The 16,575-nt window shown below is 47.8% G+C and overlaps 1 protein-coding gene across 2 annotated transcripts in view; it reads right to left on the bottom strand.

Annotated features, from left to right (window-relative positions):
• Positions 1-1,512, bottom strand: part of GOLGA3 (golgin A3) — a 74,569-nt gene extending 73,057 nt beyond the window's left edge. The window contains exon 1 of one of the 2 annotated variants that reach the window (XM_069756097.1): positions 1,005-1,512. The gene's annotated coding sequence lies outside the window, so the exon portion shown is untranslated. The remainder of the gene's footprint in view (positions 1-1,004) is intronic. The other variant, XM_069756098.1, reaches the window with a different exon arrangement.
• Positions 1,513-16,575: the final 15,063 nt, after the last annotated feature.

Below are 16,575 nucleotides of genomic sequence, written 5' to 3'. Positions count from 1 at the left end.
TACACTAGATATATGACAGTAGGGGGTGTGATATGTAGTAATACACTAGATATATGACAGTAGAGGGTGTGATATGTAGTAATACACTAGATATATAACAATAGGGGGTGTGATATGTAGTAATACACTAGATATATGACAGTAGGGGTGTGATATGTAGTAATACACTAGATATATGACAGTAGGGGGTGTGATATGTAGTAATACACTAGATATATGACAGTAGAGGGTGTGATATGTAGTAATACACTAGATATATGACAGTAGGGGGTGTGATATGTAGTAATACACTAGATATATGTGTAGGGGATGTGATATGTAGTAATATACGAGATATATGACAGTAGAGGGTGTGATATGTAGTAATACACTAGATATATGACAGTAGGGGTTGTGATATGTAGTAATACACTAGATATATGACAGTAGGGGTGTGATATGTAGTAATACACTAGATATATGACAGTAGGGGGTGTGATATGTAGTAATACACTAGATATATGACAGTAGAGGGTGTGATATGTAGTAATACACTAGATATATGACAGTAGGGGGTGTGATATGTAGTAATACACTAGATATATGTGTAGGGGATGTGATATGTAGTAATATACGAGATATATGACAGTAGAGGGTGTGATATGTAGTAATACACTAGATATATGACAGTAGAGGGTGTGATATGTAGTAATACACTAGATATATGACAGTAGAGGGTGTGATATGTAGTAATACACTAGATATATGACAGTAGAGGGTGTGATATGTAGTAATACACTAGATATATGACAGTAGAGGGTGTGATATGTAGTAATACACTAGATATGACAGTAGAGGGTGTGATATGTAGTAATACACTAGATATATGATGAGTATGTTATGATGCAGCAGACACCTGGGTGGCACAGTCAGACGTGACATGGGTAATCACTATGTGACCGGGCAGATACAGCAGAGGACATGGCAGGGACTTGGCACCTCTAATATATGACGATTATACTCACCCGCCATGAGCAGCCCCTCGTCACTGGCTACAGTCACTCGGCTCCTGCTCCTCTGCCTCTCCCATCAGACGTGGCTCTTGGTGACCGGCCCGGTGTCTATATGTTTTCCATTCCACTAGGAATCGTCAGATCCCGGAACCATTAGCCGTGCACGCTGCTATCCTGAGCCGTGAGAAAGCGCAGACTGCGGAGCAGCGGAGCCGGGCAGCACTGAGGCTGAGGTTACAGCCAGGGAACACAATAACAAGCACCAAGTAGCGGCCACGTCGCTTTCTAGATAGTATCAGCTGTGTAATGTTTCCGGGAGGAAGACAACGCCAGCTGCACGAAGAGCTTCCGGTGCCAGCTGAAACAAGAGGAGGGCTTGTTGGTTAACTTGTTCGGTGCCGGGCGTAAATCCCAGTAGTTCCTTCCTGCAGTCTGCTGCCAGTGCAACACAAGCAGGAGAGCGGCATTCCCCTCATAAAGTGTACTGACGGCACCATTAGCCGTGCATGGAGCCTGCAGCAACCAATGGGCAATTTTATTCCCCACCCCTGAATACAGAGGCCGCACCCCGAACCTTCCCCTGCTTACATGTCATATACCTCCATACAAGCGCAGCAGTTAGAGACCTCTGCAAACAGATATGCAGCAAGAAAGATGGTGTGCCTAGCTTTTATGCCATGGCTGTGAGGGTCCGGTCACCCCAGGACATATCATGCATGGACACAAAGCAATACAGAGCCAACAACAACTACGATATATCATAAAAAGAAGCAGAAGTTTAAAAAGTGTTTTATTAATATTTACAACTTTTCATCATTTTTGTTGCCCAGTTACTGTGTCCCTCTTCTTTGGACAGTGTCCCTGGTTGTTTTATTCTTCTGGGTGTTATGTGGTCTTTGACTTTGTGTGTATTAGAGCAGCGGGCCTGTGTACAGCCACCACGAGACTAGCGGGGGGCAAGAGAGTGAAGGATGTTGGGAGCCATCGCCGGAGTGTTGTGTGCTATATCTGTGTGCATTTAGGTGTAGCCATATAAATGGCCCACCCAAAAAAGTTTGCCTCATAACTGAACATAATGCTCTGTGTAAACTGAGGGTCCTGTTCCAATTTTTGTTTTGCCCATTCTGCAAATTCAGCACGCCGATCTGGGTCATCCTCGTTGAGATGCTGCAGCAGCTGGATTTTGTAAGGGTGCCATTTGTGAGTAGCTAATATCCACCGGAGGATTGATCGACTGATGCCAGATCGGCGCACTGAATTTGCAGAATGAGCAAAACAAAAATTGGAACAGAACTCTCAGTTTTCACAGAACATTATGTTCAGTGATGAGACAAACTTTTTTGGGTGGGCAACTTATATGGATACACCTAAATAACATGGGAATGGTGACAGTTTTCTTGCGTAGGGCGTCTTGCATTGAAATCTGCAGCGCCTGTGCTGTAAGTTCCCATTATGTAATGTGAGTCGAAGGGCAGCGCAAACTGCGCATGCCCGAAAAACGAACTTACAGCGCAGGCGCCGGGGACATTAATGAAGGCAGAGGAGGCGGCGCCCAGCGTATGGAGGGGCTGAGTGATGGCTGGGAGGCGTTTGTGTCCAGGGGGAAACGGCGTGCCCCCAGTATAGACTAAAGGTATGGCGGGAAAATTATAAAAAGTAATATTGCAGCGTTGGAAGGGACCCCCCAAAAAAGAGCCACCTTCACAGAATGCAGCACTAGTGCTGCACAAGTTGGCTCTTTTAGTTAAAAACACCAGGGTGGGGGGACAGGTTCCCTTTAATTACAGTAAAGATTAAAACAACCAAATCCCTCTATATCACCGTGTACATGCTAAAAACATTTACAACACTTCGTACAAAAACAATCATTACATTTTTCATTAAAACCTGTTAAACTCTTTGCCCCTGTGTGCATGATCTACCTGGCCTCTCTGTTATGACCTGGTGGTTAGGAGCTCCCGGAATGACCTGATAGTTAAACTCACACAGGACAAGCTCTGGGATGTGGGAGCTCTGCTGACCGTAATCCATAATCCTATCACACACACTAGAAATAGCCGTGGAGCGCTCCTGACTCTACCTAGGCGCCTCGTCACAGCCTAAGAGCTAGCTAGCCCTAGAGATAGAAAATAAAGCCTACCTTGCCTCAGAGAAATTCCCCAAAGGAAAAGGCAGCCCCCCACATATATTGACTGTGAGTAAAGATGAAAGTCACAAATGCAGAAATGAAACAGGTTTCAGCAAAGGGAGGCCAGACTTACTAAATAGACAGAGGATAGGAAAGGTAGCTTTGCGATCAGCACAAAAAACTACAAAAGACCACGCAGAGTATGCAGAAAGACCTCCACACCGACTAACGGTGCGGAGATGCCACTCTGCATCCCAGAGCTTCCAGCTAGCAAGAAAAAATCATGATATCCAGCTGGACAATGAACAAATTGGATACTATCAGGAACTTAGCTTCTGCTGGAGTAGACAGGTCACCAGAAAGATCCAGGAGTGAACTGAACCAATGCAGAAACATTGACAGCTGGCATGGAGTAACGATCTAAGTGGAGTTAAATAGAGCAGCCAGCCAAAGTATAAACCACGTCACCTGTGTAAGGAACCTCAGAAGCAGCAGCTCCACTCACAGCCACCAGAGGGAGTCCATGGACAGAACTCACCGAAGTACCATTCACGACCACAGGAGGGAGTTCGACAACAGAATTCACAACAGTACCCCCCCCCCTTGAGGAGGCGTCACCGAACCCTCACCAGAGCCCCCAGGCCGATCAGGATGAGCCAAATGAAAGGCACGAACTAGATCGGCAGCATGAACATCAGAGGCAAAAACGCAGGAATTATCTTCCTGACCATAACCCTTCCACTTGACCAGGTACTGGAGTTTCCGTCTTGAAACACGAGAATCCAAAATTTCTCCACCACATACTCCAACTCCCCCTTGACCAACACCGGGGCAGGAGGATCAACGGAGGGAACCATAGGCACCACGTATCTCCGCAACAACGACCTATAGAACACATTATGGATGGCAAAAGAAGCTGGAAGGTCCAAACGAAATGACACAGGATTAAGAACTTCAGAAATCTTATATGGCCCAATGAAATGAGGCTTAAACTTAGGAGAGGAAACCTTCATAGGAACATGACGAGATGACAACCAAACCAAATCCCCAACCTGAAGTCGGGGACCAACACAGCGCCGGCGGTTAGCGAAACGTTGAGCCTTCTCCTGGGACAATGTCAAATTGTCCACCACATGAGTCCAAATCTGCTGCAACCTGTCCACCACAGTATCCACACCAGGACAGTCCGTAGGCTCAACCTGCCCTGAAGAGAAACGAGGATGGAAACCAGAATTGCAGAAAAAAGGAGAAACCAAAGTAGCCGAGCTGGCCCGATTATTAAGGGCGAACTCAGCCAAAGGCAAGAAGGACACCCAATCATCCTGATCAGCAGAAACAAAGCATCTCAGATATGTTTCCAAAGTCTGATTAGTTCGTTCGGTTTGGCCATTAGTCTGAGGATGGAAAACCGAAGAAAAAGACAAATCAATGCCCATCTTAGCACAAAAGGACCGCTGTCACGATATGGTATGAAATATCATAAGTAGTTCTCTTGCTAGCCTGCGTGGGCTAAGCCCCCCTTCTTGGAGTGATACTGCAACAGTTGTAGCTGCAAATTCCTGGCTTTCCTTCTCAGAGAGTGTGGGGGTTAGGAGAGCCAAAAGTATTTACGACCGGCATTTCCTGTGTAAGCTCTTGTTCAGCTATAAGTGAAGTAGAAACTTCGAGGATCCATGAAAGATTCTTTGTTTAGTTTTTGTTAGATATTAGGCAAACGATTTAAGCTAGAAATGTGAAAATATATATTCTTATTCTCACTCGGTGTATCTACCCATCCCGCGAAACCCGGGCTTCTAACTCCATCTGGTAAAGAAGTAGGGATTTCTCTGTAAATATGTATCCCAGATAGGACATATTTGATCTCATTAGAATGCTCACATTAATCCGAGATGAATGATGGATTTGTTAGGACTATAACATGTTTTGTAGCGGAGTTATCGAAAGTAGATATAGATTAGGATAAAATGAGTTAACTGGAGAGGTAGGAGGGGCGAGGTGATCCAACCCCTTTCTGGGCTGTTACAGGCTTAAGCTATAACTGTCTGCACACATCCCCAGCTTGCCTTCTTGTCCTTTTTTTCCTGGAAGAGCTGAGTACATCCCATGAGCTGGGACGTATGGAAAACTGCCCTAGCCTGGGGGCCTGCCATGCGTTGAACATGTGAGTGTTATCTTTTCTCCTTTATTCCCTTTATGTTATAATTACCCGTGTACATATTTGCAATTGTCTCATTTGTAATATCTTTATAAAATATTTTTGATAAAGCACTGCCTAATTTTTTATGGGATATAATATTTAATATTAGTTTGTTCTCCTGTTCTAAACCGTACCCTAAGTCTTCTGAAGGGAAATACGCTACTGTTACTGTTGTGTTGGGTTAGCTTCGGACCCGTTTAATCGAAGCTGGTGGCGGCGATACCGTGTGCAAACTGTTGAGTGATGCTGCAGCGACTGCGGCGTTGATAATTATTGTTCCTGCCTGAGTGGGAGTAGTTATCGCGTCGCTGCAGCGTGCCCAATAGCCAGTACATAGCAGGCAGCCTTTCTGGCGACTAATTACCCAGGGTGCAGTACCTAATCTGACCTGAGAGTAAGGGGGGCGCCAGAGAGCTGCAAGTGTTAAGTGGAACGGTAAGTGGGATATACATAAATCCCTGCAGTTTGTGGTATATTGAAAGCAGTGGGATACCTAGAATAAGCCCCTGCTGTAAACTAAGAGGTCAATAGCCTTGTGTGTGTTTTCTCATCACATTGCTAGCAGTGGAGGGATAACTAAGATAAGTCCCCCTGCACATGTGATAGTTGTCTGTTGGCCTAAAGTCACCCCGAATCGTGACAATTGGGGCCAGCGTTCAGGGGAATCCTGACATTTGGTGGCAAGGCGGTGGGATAGCTTAGAGCATTAGTGATTTGGTTTGAGTAATCTTTCCTCTCACTAAAAACTTGCAGAAAGTTCTTGCGAGGACTCTGCGCAAATAAGTTTGGAGAACGAACTCAGTGTTTTTAGTCTTGAGACAATTGTGTACGGGTAATTATCCCCTCCCTTTCTCTACGTTTTTCTATCCTATCTTTTATTTGGCAACCATGGCTGCGAAAGGGGAAGCCTGGTACAACCAGCAGAAGAAGGACATTCTTGCTGGGATATGCATGTACCATGGCCTGAACCCCCAGGACAAGTCCAAGGCTCAAATGGTCACTGACCTGGTGCAATTCGAAGCAGACCAAGCCAGGTCACAGAGCCCAGAGGCCGCAGAAGCCAGCACCAGCGAACATGGTGCTGCAGCAGAGGTCCAACCACTGAATGCCGGCCCTGTTAGCAATCCGGGCGAATTGGACCCCCACCTGCAGGCGGCCTTGAAAGAATTCCCCACTGACGACCATGAGGGACGCCGGCAGCTGATTCAGCAATACCGGCAGGAGGCCCAGGCCCAGCAAGCCGAGAGAGAGGCCCGAGCTGAGAGAGAGGCCCGAGCTGAGCGAGAGGCCCAGGCCCAGCGAGCCGAGCGGCAAGCAGAGCGGGAGTACCAGCTGCAGATGGCCCGACTGCAAATGCAGGGGTCGTCCCAGTCCAGCCGTGAGCCCAGCAGCGCTCAGATGCCTAAGCCCCGGCCCGATCACTTCCCTGTTATGGAGAAGGACGGAGACTTGGACACGTTTCTGCGGGCCTTTGAGAAAGCCTGCAGACAGTACCGGCTGCCTACAGATGAATGGGCGCGATACCTGACACCAGGGCTGAGAGGTAAAGCTCTGGAGGCGTTTGCTGCCCTCCCTCAAGAACAAGATGGTGACTATGAGGCCATCAAGCAGGCTCTGATAGCCAAGTACCAGCTTACACCCGAGGTGTACCGTAGAAGGTTCCGGACCCTCCAACGGGTCCCACACGACAGTTACAGTGATGTGGTGCATGGACTGGGGACCCACTTTGACCAGTGGACCCAAGGACTGTCAGTGACCACCTTTGCACAGCTGCGAGACCTGATGATCAAAGATCAGTTCTTTCATCTTTGCCCAGCTGAGGTGCGACAGTTCGTGATGGACAGAGAACCCAAAGACGTGACGAAAGCAGCGCAGATTGCCGATGCCTATGAGGCCAACCGTAGATCGGAAGTGCGGAAGCCAGTCACCACCAGCTGGAGAGGGGGTAAGCCTGCAACCAACGCCAGTATCCCTGCCAGCCAGCACTCCAGAGGTCCTGTCCCCGTAGCCAACAGCACCAGACCTACCACCGAACCTCGCAAGTGTTTCACCTGCCATCAGACTGGTCATATCAGTCCCTCCTGCCCAACCAAGCAGAAGAACACTCCAGCCAAGGCCCCAGGGCCTAATGCAGCAGTTCTTTTGGTGGGTGGTGTGGTTGGGAGGGTGTGTGACAACGTACAGCACGTCACTGTGGGAGGCCATGTTGCTACAGGCCTCAAGGACACCGGGGCTGAACGAACCCTCATCCGACCCGAACTGGCGGCCCCTGAAGAAATCATTCCAGGGAAAACCCTAACTGTCACTGGGATTGGGGGCATCAGCTGTCCCTTACCGATGGCCCGGGTTTTTATTGATTGGGGTGCTGGGAGCGGGGTGAAGGAAGTGGGGCTGTCTGATAATTTGCCCACTGATGTTTTGTTGGGGACTGATTTGGGGAGGTTGGTTGCGTACTACGTCCCTGACACCCCTCCCCAATCTACTAATGAGGGTAAAGTTAACCCTGATGATGATGATGATGGGAAATCGCATGTGTTACCTGACCATGCTTTATCTTGTAATGATGCATCTAATAACCATTTTTTCCCTAGGATTGATGGTGGAAATGTTGTACCTGTGCCAGCTGAACCTGATAATGATTTTTCTGTGAAGGTTAATGTGTCCATAGGTACAGGCGTGCCCAGCCACGTCGCTCTGCGGAATGAGACGGCTGAGGAACCCCTAACAGGGGCAAGTGTCAGTGCTACAGGAAATGGGGAGATGCATGGGAACCGTGAGGAAGGTGATGCCATGAAAGTGACCAGTGCCACCGTGGAAGGTAACTGGCCCATAAGTAGCACTGCCCCTGGAGTGTTGGGGGTGGATGGGGAGGTAGAGCCCATAGCAGCGCCGGCTGATGGGTCTTTAGAAATCCCCGGGGAGACAACCTACATAGCTGCTGTCACCCGCAGTCAGTGCCCGGAACGCAGATAACTGTCAGCCTTCCGGACCCTCCTCAGTCATTACTGTGACTGAACCAGAGGTGGACCCAGAGCATGTCCAAGAGGGTTCCCGTGGGGAAGGGACCCTGACGTCGCTTTTGGCTTCCCCTAGCCAGGAGTTTCAGGCCACTCTGCACACAGATGCGAGCCTAGAGAGTTTGAGACAACTCGCCGGGACGCGCTTCTCCGAGACTGATAAGGAGAAGGTGTTCTGGGAACAAGGAAGGTTGTACCGGGAGACAGTACCCGGAGAATCACAAAAGGAGTGTGTCATGCCGTTGCTGCCGCCGCCTCTCCCCACTGCAGCTCGCCGGGTGCGCGCGCACGTCGCATTCAGCTCTGCGCGTGCGCACATCTGATTCCTCTGTTGGCGCTCTTTCCTGTCCTCTCCGTCATCCTGGAGGACTGTAACCCGGAAGTAGCTCCCATGCTGCTATGTAAACTGCTTCCTGCTGCTTCTCTGTGCCTCATGTTCATTTGTGTTTACAAGTGCTTCTGGCCACCTGTGGTCTCTGTGCGTTCCTAGCTCTCTGACTTTGGGTCTCCTCCGCCCTCTGCAGTGCCTGCCTGTTTTCCTGTGTTCCTGCCTTGTTCCTTCAGTTCCTTTTCCTCTGCGGTACCTGCCCGGCTCCTATATCTTTTCCTTGCTCCCGTCAGCCTCGCTGTCTCCATATTGTCCTGCCAGCCTCCGTGCCTCCGTAGCGTTCCCATCTTCTCCCTTGTCTCAGTAGTTCCTTTCTGTTCCCTCTTTCCCTTTGTGCCGGCTGTGTTCCCATCTGTTCTCAGTCGACCCTCCAGCTTCCGTGGCGATAGTCCCTCACGGGCCTGCCCCTAACTCTCCCTGTATAGGGGGCGGTCCACCTGGTCAGCTCGTCCGAGAGGGGTTCGTCATCACGGTCCAGTGGGTCCACTCTCCGTTTTTCACTGTTTGAATCTACATGCTCTAATAGGACTGCACTCGGGCGACATCCGAGTGCAGCCAGATTCTTACAGCGTCACAGTAACATCAGGCCATGGACCCCGCTGGAGTCTCCGCCACTCAAAAGGAGTTACTCTTTTTGCGTGAAAACCAGACTAGGATCATGTCATTTTTAAAGAATATGGAGTCTCGCCTAGCGGCTTTACAGCCTTCTGATCCTGGTATTGCTCCGCAGTTGGTTGCCCTTCAGCAGGAGCTAGGTCAACAACGGGACACTCGGTCTCATATTTTGAATTTTATGGCCTCCATTAATGATCGGCTTCTCTCCCTCCAGAATGTGGCCTCTGTTTCCACTCCTGTCTCTGCGCCACAACCCTCGCCCCGATTTGCTAGACCTCCTCGGTGTGGTGGGGATTCTAAAGCGTGCCGCGGCTTTCTTAATCAATGCCAGTTGCATTTTGAATTGTCTCCGCTACTTTATCCTACCGACCGAGCTAAGGTTGCTTTTGTAGTATCCCATTTGGAGGGTGAGGCTTTGGCATGGGTTAATCCCCTCTGGGAGCGTGATGATCCTTTGGTCTCCCAACTCAATCCGTTCCTGGATACCTTCCGTAAGGTTTTTGATGAACCTGGTCGTCTGGTCTCTACCACTGAGTCCCTCTTTAACCTTTACCAGGGTACTCTCTCAGTAGCCCAGTACGCCATCCGTTTCCGGACTCTGTCCTCAGACCTTGGGTGGAATAATGAGGCTTTGGTTGGAGCGTTTTGGCGTGGTTTGTCTTCACGGATTAAGGATGAGTTGGCGGGACAGGACACTCCCACCTCTATGGATGATCTTATCTCCTTGGCCATACGCATTGATCTGCGCTTTCAGGAGCGCACTCGTGAGCTTGCCAGAGAGAGGAGACCTCTTCGCCAGACCACTGTTGCTCGAGGGACTTCTTTTTCTCAAGCAGCCCCGGTGGCTTCTTCATCTTCTCCTGAACCCATGCAGGTCGATCGCCTTAAGTCTTCTGAGCAACGCCGCAAGGAGAGACTCGCACAAGGTCTTTGTTTTTACTGCGGCAGTGCCTCTCATCTCTTACGCACTTGTCCTCAGAAGCCGGGAAACGCATCCGCTTAGGACAGGTAAGAGAGGCCTTCCTAGGTGGTTATGATTCCTCTCCGCCTCTGGTTTTGTCTGTTATTCTACATTTAGGTTCCCGTCACTTTTCTCTGGAGGCTTATGTTGATTCAGGAGCGGCTGGGAACTTTGTTCAGCTCGAGGTTGTTAACAGGCTTGGGATACCTGTTAGACCCTTGGAGACTCCAAGACAAATAGCTTCCGTCGATGGTCAGCCTTTGCGGGAGACCGTCAACTTGGTTACGGAGGAAGTCGAACTTCAGATTTGAGCTCTTCATCGTGAGAAACTGGCCTTTTATGTTTTACCTTCTTTGTCTCATTCTTTCCTTTTGGGTCTTCCTTGGTTGAGAGATCACGAACCCACGCTGGACTGGTGTACTGGAGATGTTCTACGGTGGGGACAGTCTTGTCTGAACAGGTGCCTGCTTCCCGTCAAGCCTGCGTCCTCCTCTCGGTCTGCTTCGGAATCCGTGGGAATTCCTCCAGCCTATTGCGCTTTCTCGGACGTCTTTAACAAGAAGGAAGCGGAGATCTTGCCGCCGCACCGCTCTTATGACTGCCCGATAGACCTTGTTCCTGGTTCTACTCCACCTAGGGGTCGTATTTACCCATTGTCTCCTACCGAGACTCAAGCCATGTCCGAATATATTCAAGAGAATCTGGCCAGAGGCTTCATTCGAAAGTCTTCCTCACCTGCAGGAGATGGGTTCTTCTTCGTTAAAAAGAAGGACGGTTCTCTTCGCCCATGTATAGACTACCGGGGTCTCAACACCATCACGATCAAAAACAAGTACCCACTTCCTCTCATACCAGAACTCTTTGATCGTCTGCATGGAGCACGAATCTTTACCAAATTGGATCTCAGAGGAGCTTATAATTTGATCCGTATCCGTTCTGGTGACCAGTGGAAGACTGCGTTTAATACCAGAGATGGTCATTATGAATATTTGGTTATGCCATTCGGTTTATGCAATGCACCCGCAGTCTTCCAGGAGTTCGTAAATTATGTTTTTCGGGATCTACTTTACACCTGTGTTGTAGTGTACTTGGACGATATCCTTGTGTTCTCTCCAGATCTGTCTACTCACAGAAGAGATGTACGGCAAGTACTTCAGCGTTTGAGAGAGAATCGGCTGTACGCAAAACTGGAAAAATGTGTCTTCGAACAGTCATCTCTACCCTTCTTGGGTTTCATCATTTCCGACGCTGGTTTGTGTATGGATCCGGGAAAAGTTTCTGCCGTGCTCAACTGGCCGCGTCCTCTTGGAGTGAAAGCAATTCAGCGATTTCTTGGATTTGCTAACTACTATCGGCCGTTTATACCTCACATTTCCTCTCTTTCAGCTCCAATCTCCTCCATGATTCGGAAGGGTGCCAATCCTCATCTGTGGTCGTCTGAGGCCGAAGAGGCTTTCCGGTCCATCAAGCAAGCCTTTGCCTCAGCTCCTATTCTTCATCGTCCAGTGGCCAATAAACCCTTCATCCTTGAAGTAGCTGCTTCTGCAATTGGAGCTGGAGCTGTGCTCTCGCAGAAATCCTCTTCTGGTCGTCTTGTGCCCTGTGGTTTTTTCTCAAAGATCTTCTCCTCCTCAGAAAAAAATTATTCCATCGGTGATAAAGAACTTTTGGCAATCAAGTTGGCATTAGAGGAGTGGCGGTACCTCTTAGAAGGGGCTTTACATCGTTTTATAATCTACAGCGATCACAAGAATCTGGCGTATATTCGTTCTGCGCAAAGACTTAATCCTCGGCAGGCCAGGTGGGCCTTGTTTTTCGCCAGGTTTGACTTCGAACTTCGTTTCTTGCCAGGAAATAAAAACTCCAAAGCCAACGCTCTGTCTAGGTCATTCCAGGTGGTGGATTTGGAGGACGAGCCTGCACACATCATTGATCCTGCCAGAGTCATCACAGTTGCTCCAGTCTCTCTCACTTCGTTGCCTCCGGGTAAGACTTTTGTCGCTGAAGGGAACAGGAGACGTGTCTTACTTTGGGGTCATGCCTCCAAACTGGCTGGACATGTTGGTTTCAAAAAAACCTTTCGTTTGATCTCTCGTTTTTACTGGTGGCCAACTTTGTCTAAGGATGTCCAAAGTTTTGTCGCCTCTTGTCCTTCCTGTGCCAAGAATAAGATTCCCAGGCAACTACCTTCTGGGCTTCTACATCCTTTGCCAGTACCTTCCTCTCCGTGGCAACATTTATCTATGGATTTCATCACTGATCTGCCTCATTCTTCTGGTTCCACCGTCATCTTCGTGGTCATGGACCGTTTCTCCAAGATGGCTCATTTCATCGCTCTCCCAGGTTTACCTTCTGCTCCCGAATTGGCAAAGATTTTTGTTCACCATATTTTTCGTCTTCATGGTCTTCCTTTACATATTTTTTCTGACCGAGGTGTTCAATTCACGGCCCGCTTCTGGAGATCCCTCTGCAGATCTATGAACATTTCGCTTGATTTTTCTTCGGCCTACCATCCACAGTCCAATGGCCAGGTGGAACGTACTAATCAGACCTTGGTAACTTATCTCCGTCATTTTTCCAATTCTCATCAGAATGATTGGTCTGACTTACTGCCATGGGCTGAGTTTTCTTACAATAACCATCCCAGCGAAGCCACTAACAAATCTCCATTTTTTATCGTCTACGGTCAACATCCTGGTCTTCCTCTTCCGGTTCCTCCTGTCTCTACTGTACCAGCGGCTGATCTTCTGTCTAGAGAGTTCTCCAGGGTCTGGCAGGAGACCAAGTCCGCCCTTGAGTTGGCTCAAGTTAGAATGAAGAGACATGCGGACAAAAGACGTCTTGATTCTCCTATATTCCATCCTGGGGACAAGGTTTGGGTTTCTTCTAAATTTATCCGTCTCAAAATCCCTTCACATAAGCTGGGTCCTCGCTATATCGGTCCATTCGAAGTTTTGTCTCGTATTAATGACGTTTCTTACAAACTTAAGTTGCCTGCCTCTCTGCGTATTTCTAATTCTTTTCATGTGTCTCTCCTTAAACCTGTAGTTTTTAATCAGTTTCATTCTTCTAACCTTTGTTCTCCTTCGCCTGTTTCCGAGGATGATGTCTTTGAAGTTAGGGACATCTTAACCATGAAAAAACTTAGAGGTAGAACTTTGTTTTTGGTTGACTGGAAGGGTTTTGGTCCTGAGGAGAGGTCCTGGGAGCCTCGAGAGAACATTCATGCTCCTCGTATTTTGTCCCGGTTTCTTTCTAGTCTTAAAAAGGAGGGGCGTAAAGATGAAGGTACTGTCATGCCGTTGCTGCCGCCGCCTCTCCCCACTGCAGCTCGCCGGGTGCGCGCGTGCGTTGCATTCAGCTCTGCGCGTGTGCACATCTGATTCCTCTGTTGGCGCTCTTTCCTGTCCTCTCCGTCATCCTGGAGGACTGTAACCCGGAAGTAGCTCCCTTGCTGCTATGTAAACTGCTTCCTGCTGCTTCTCTGTGCCTGATGTTCATTTGTGTTTACAAGTGCTTCTGGCCACCTGTGGTCTCTGTGCGTTCCTAGCTCTCTGACTTTGGGTCTCCTCCGCCCTCTGCAGTGCCTGCCTGTTTTCCTGTGTTCCTGCCTTGTTCCTTCAGTTCCTTTTCCTCTGCGGTACCTGCCCGGCTCCTATATCTTTTCCTTGCTCCCGTCAGCCTCGCTGTCTCCATATTGTCCTGCCAGCCTCCGTGCCTCCGTAACGTTCCCATCTTCTCCCTTGTCTCAGTAGTTCCTTTCTGTTCCCTCTTTCCCTTTGTGCCTGCTGTGTTCCCATCTGTTCTCAGTCGACCCTCCAGCTTCCGTGGCGATAGTCCCTCACGGGCCTGCCCCTAACTCTCCCTGTATAGGGGGCGGTCCACCTGGTCAGCTCGTCCGAGAGGGGTTCGTCATCACGGTCCAGTGGGTCCACTCTCCGTTTTTCACTGTTTGAATCTACATGCTCTAATAGGACTGCACTCGGGTGACATCCGAGTGCAGCCAGATTCTTACAGCGTCACAGAGTTACATAGTTACATAGTTATTAAGGTTGAAGGAAGACTATATGTCCATCTAGTTCAACCCATAGCCTAACCTAACATGCCCTAACATGTTGATCCAGAGGAAGGCAAAAAAAACCCATGTGGCAAAGAGTAAGCTCCACATTGGGGAAAAAAATTCCTTCCCGACTCCACATACGGCAATCAGACTAGTTCCCTGGATCAACGCCCTATCAAGGAATCTAGTGTATATACCCTGTAACATTATACTTTTCCAGAAAGGTATCCAGTCCCCTCTTAAATTTAAGTAATGAATCACTCATTACAACATCATACGGCAGAGAGTTCCATAGTCTCACTGCTCTTACAGTAAAGAATCCGCGTCTGTTATTATGCTTAAACCTTTTTTCCTCCAACCGCAGAGGATGCCCCCTTGTCCCTGTTTCAGGTCTATGATTAAAAAGATCATCAGAAAGGTCTTTGTACTGTCCCCTCATATATTTATACATTAAAATAAGATCACCCCTTAGTCTTCGCTTTTCCAAACTAAATAGCCCCAAGTGTAATAACCTATCTTGGTATTGCAGACCCCCCAGTCCTCTAATAACCTTGGTCGCTCTTCTCTGCACCCGCTCCAGTTCAGCTATGTCTTTCTTAAACACCGGAGACCAGAACTGTGCACAGTATTCTAAGTGTGGTCGAACTAGTGACTTGTATAGAGGTAAAATTATGTTCTCCTCATGAGCATCTATGCCTCTTTTAATGCATCCCATTATTTTATTTGCCTTTGCAGCCGCTGCCTGACACTGGCCACTGAATTTAAGTTTGTCATCCACCCATACACCCAGGTCTTTTTCATTGACGGTTTTGCCCAGAGTTTTAGAATTAAGCACATAATTATACATCTTATTACTTCTACCCAAGTGCATGACCTTACATTTATCCCCATTAAAGCTCATTTGCCATTTATCAGCCCAAGCTTCTAGTTTACATAAATCATCCTGTAATATAAAATTGTCCTCCTCTGTATTGATTACCCTGCAGAGTTTAGTGTCATCTGCAAATATTGAAATTCTACTCTGAATGCCCCCTACAAGGTCATTAATAAATATGTTAAAAAGTAGAGGGCCCAATACTGACCCCTGTGGTACCCCACTGCTAACCGCTACCCAGTCCGAGTGTGCTCCATTAATAACCACCCTTTGTTTCCTATCCCTGAGCCAGCTCTCAACCCACTTGCACATATTTTCCCCTATCCCCATTATTCTCATTTTATGTATCAACCTTTTGTGTGGCACCGTATCAAAAGCTTTTGAAAAGTCCATATACACTACATCCACTGGGTTCCCTTGGTCCAATCCGGAACTTACCTCTTCATAGAAACTGATCAAATTAGTCTGACATGAACGGTCCCTAGTAAACCCGTGCTGATACTGGGTCATGAGGTTATTCCTCTTCAGATGCTCCAGTATAGCGTCCCTTAGAATGCCCTCCAGGATTTTACCCACAGTAGAGGTTAAGCTTACTGGCCTATAATTTCCGAGTTCAGTTTTTGTTCCCTTTTTGAATATTGGCACCACATTTGCTATACGCCAGTCCTGCGGCACAGACCCTGTTATTATGGAGTCTTTAAAGATTAAAAATAATGGTCTATCAATGACTGTACTTAATTCCTGCAGTACTCGAGGGTGTATCCCATCCGGGCCCGGAGATTTGTCAATTTTAGTGATTTTTAGATGCCGCCGCACTTCCTGCTGGGTTAAGCAGGTGACATTTAATTGGGAATTTTTATCACTAGACATTTTGTCTGCCATGGGATTTTCTTGTGTAAATACTGATGAAAAAAAGTCATTTAGCATATTGGCTTTTTCCTCATCCTCATCCACCATCTCACCCAGACTATTTTTAAGGGGGCCAACACTATCATTTTTTAGTTTCTTACTATTTATGTAGTTAAAGAATATTTTAGGATTATTTTTACTCTCTCTGGCAATGAGTCTCTCTGTCTCAATCTTTGCTGCCTTGATTTGCTTTTTACAGAATTTATTTAATTTTCTGTATTTATTTAATGCCTCCTCACTACCTACTTCCTTTAATTCTCTAAATGCTTTCTTTTTGTCACTTATTGCGCCCCTTACAGCTCTATTTAGCCATATTGGTTTCCTCCTATTTCTAGTATGTTTATTCCCATACGGTATATACTGTGCACAGGTCCTATCCAGGATGCTAATAAACGTCTCCCATTTTCTTTGTGTATTTTTGTGTCTCAGGATAT

This window comes from Ranitomeya imitator, chromosome 1 (assembly GCF_032444005.1).
Source record: "Ranitomeya imitator isolate aRanImi1 chromosome 1, aRanImi1.pri, whole genome shotgun sequence".
Lineage (NCBI taxonomy): Eukaryota > Metazoa > Chordata > Amphibia > Anura > Dendrobatidae > Ranitomeya > Ranitomeya imitator.
Note: the sequence above shows the minus strand (reverse complement) of the source record. Positions and strands in the feature narration are given on the sequence as shown.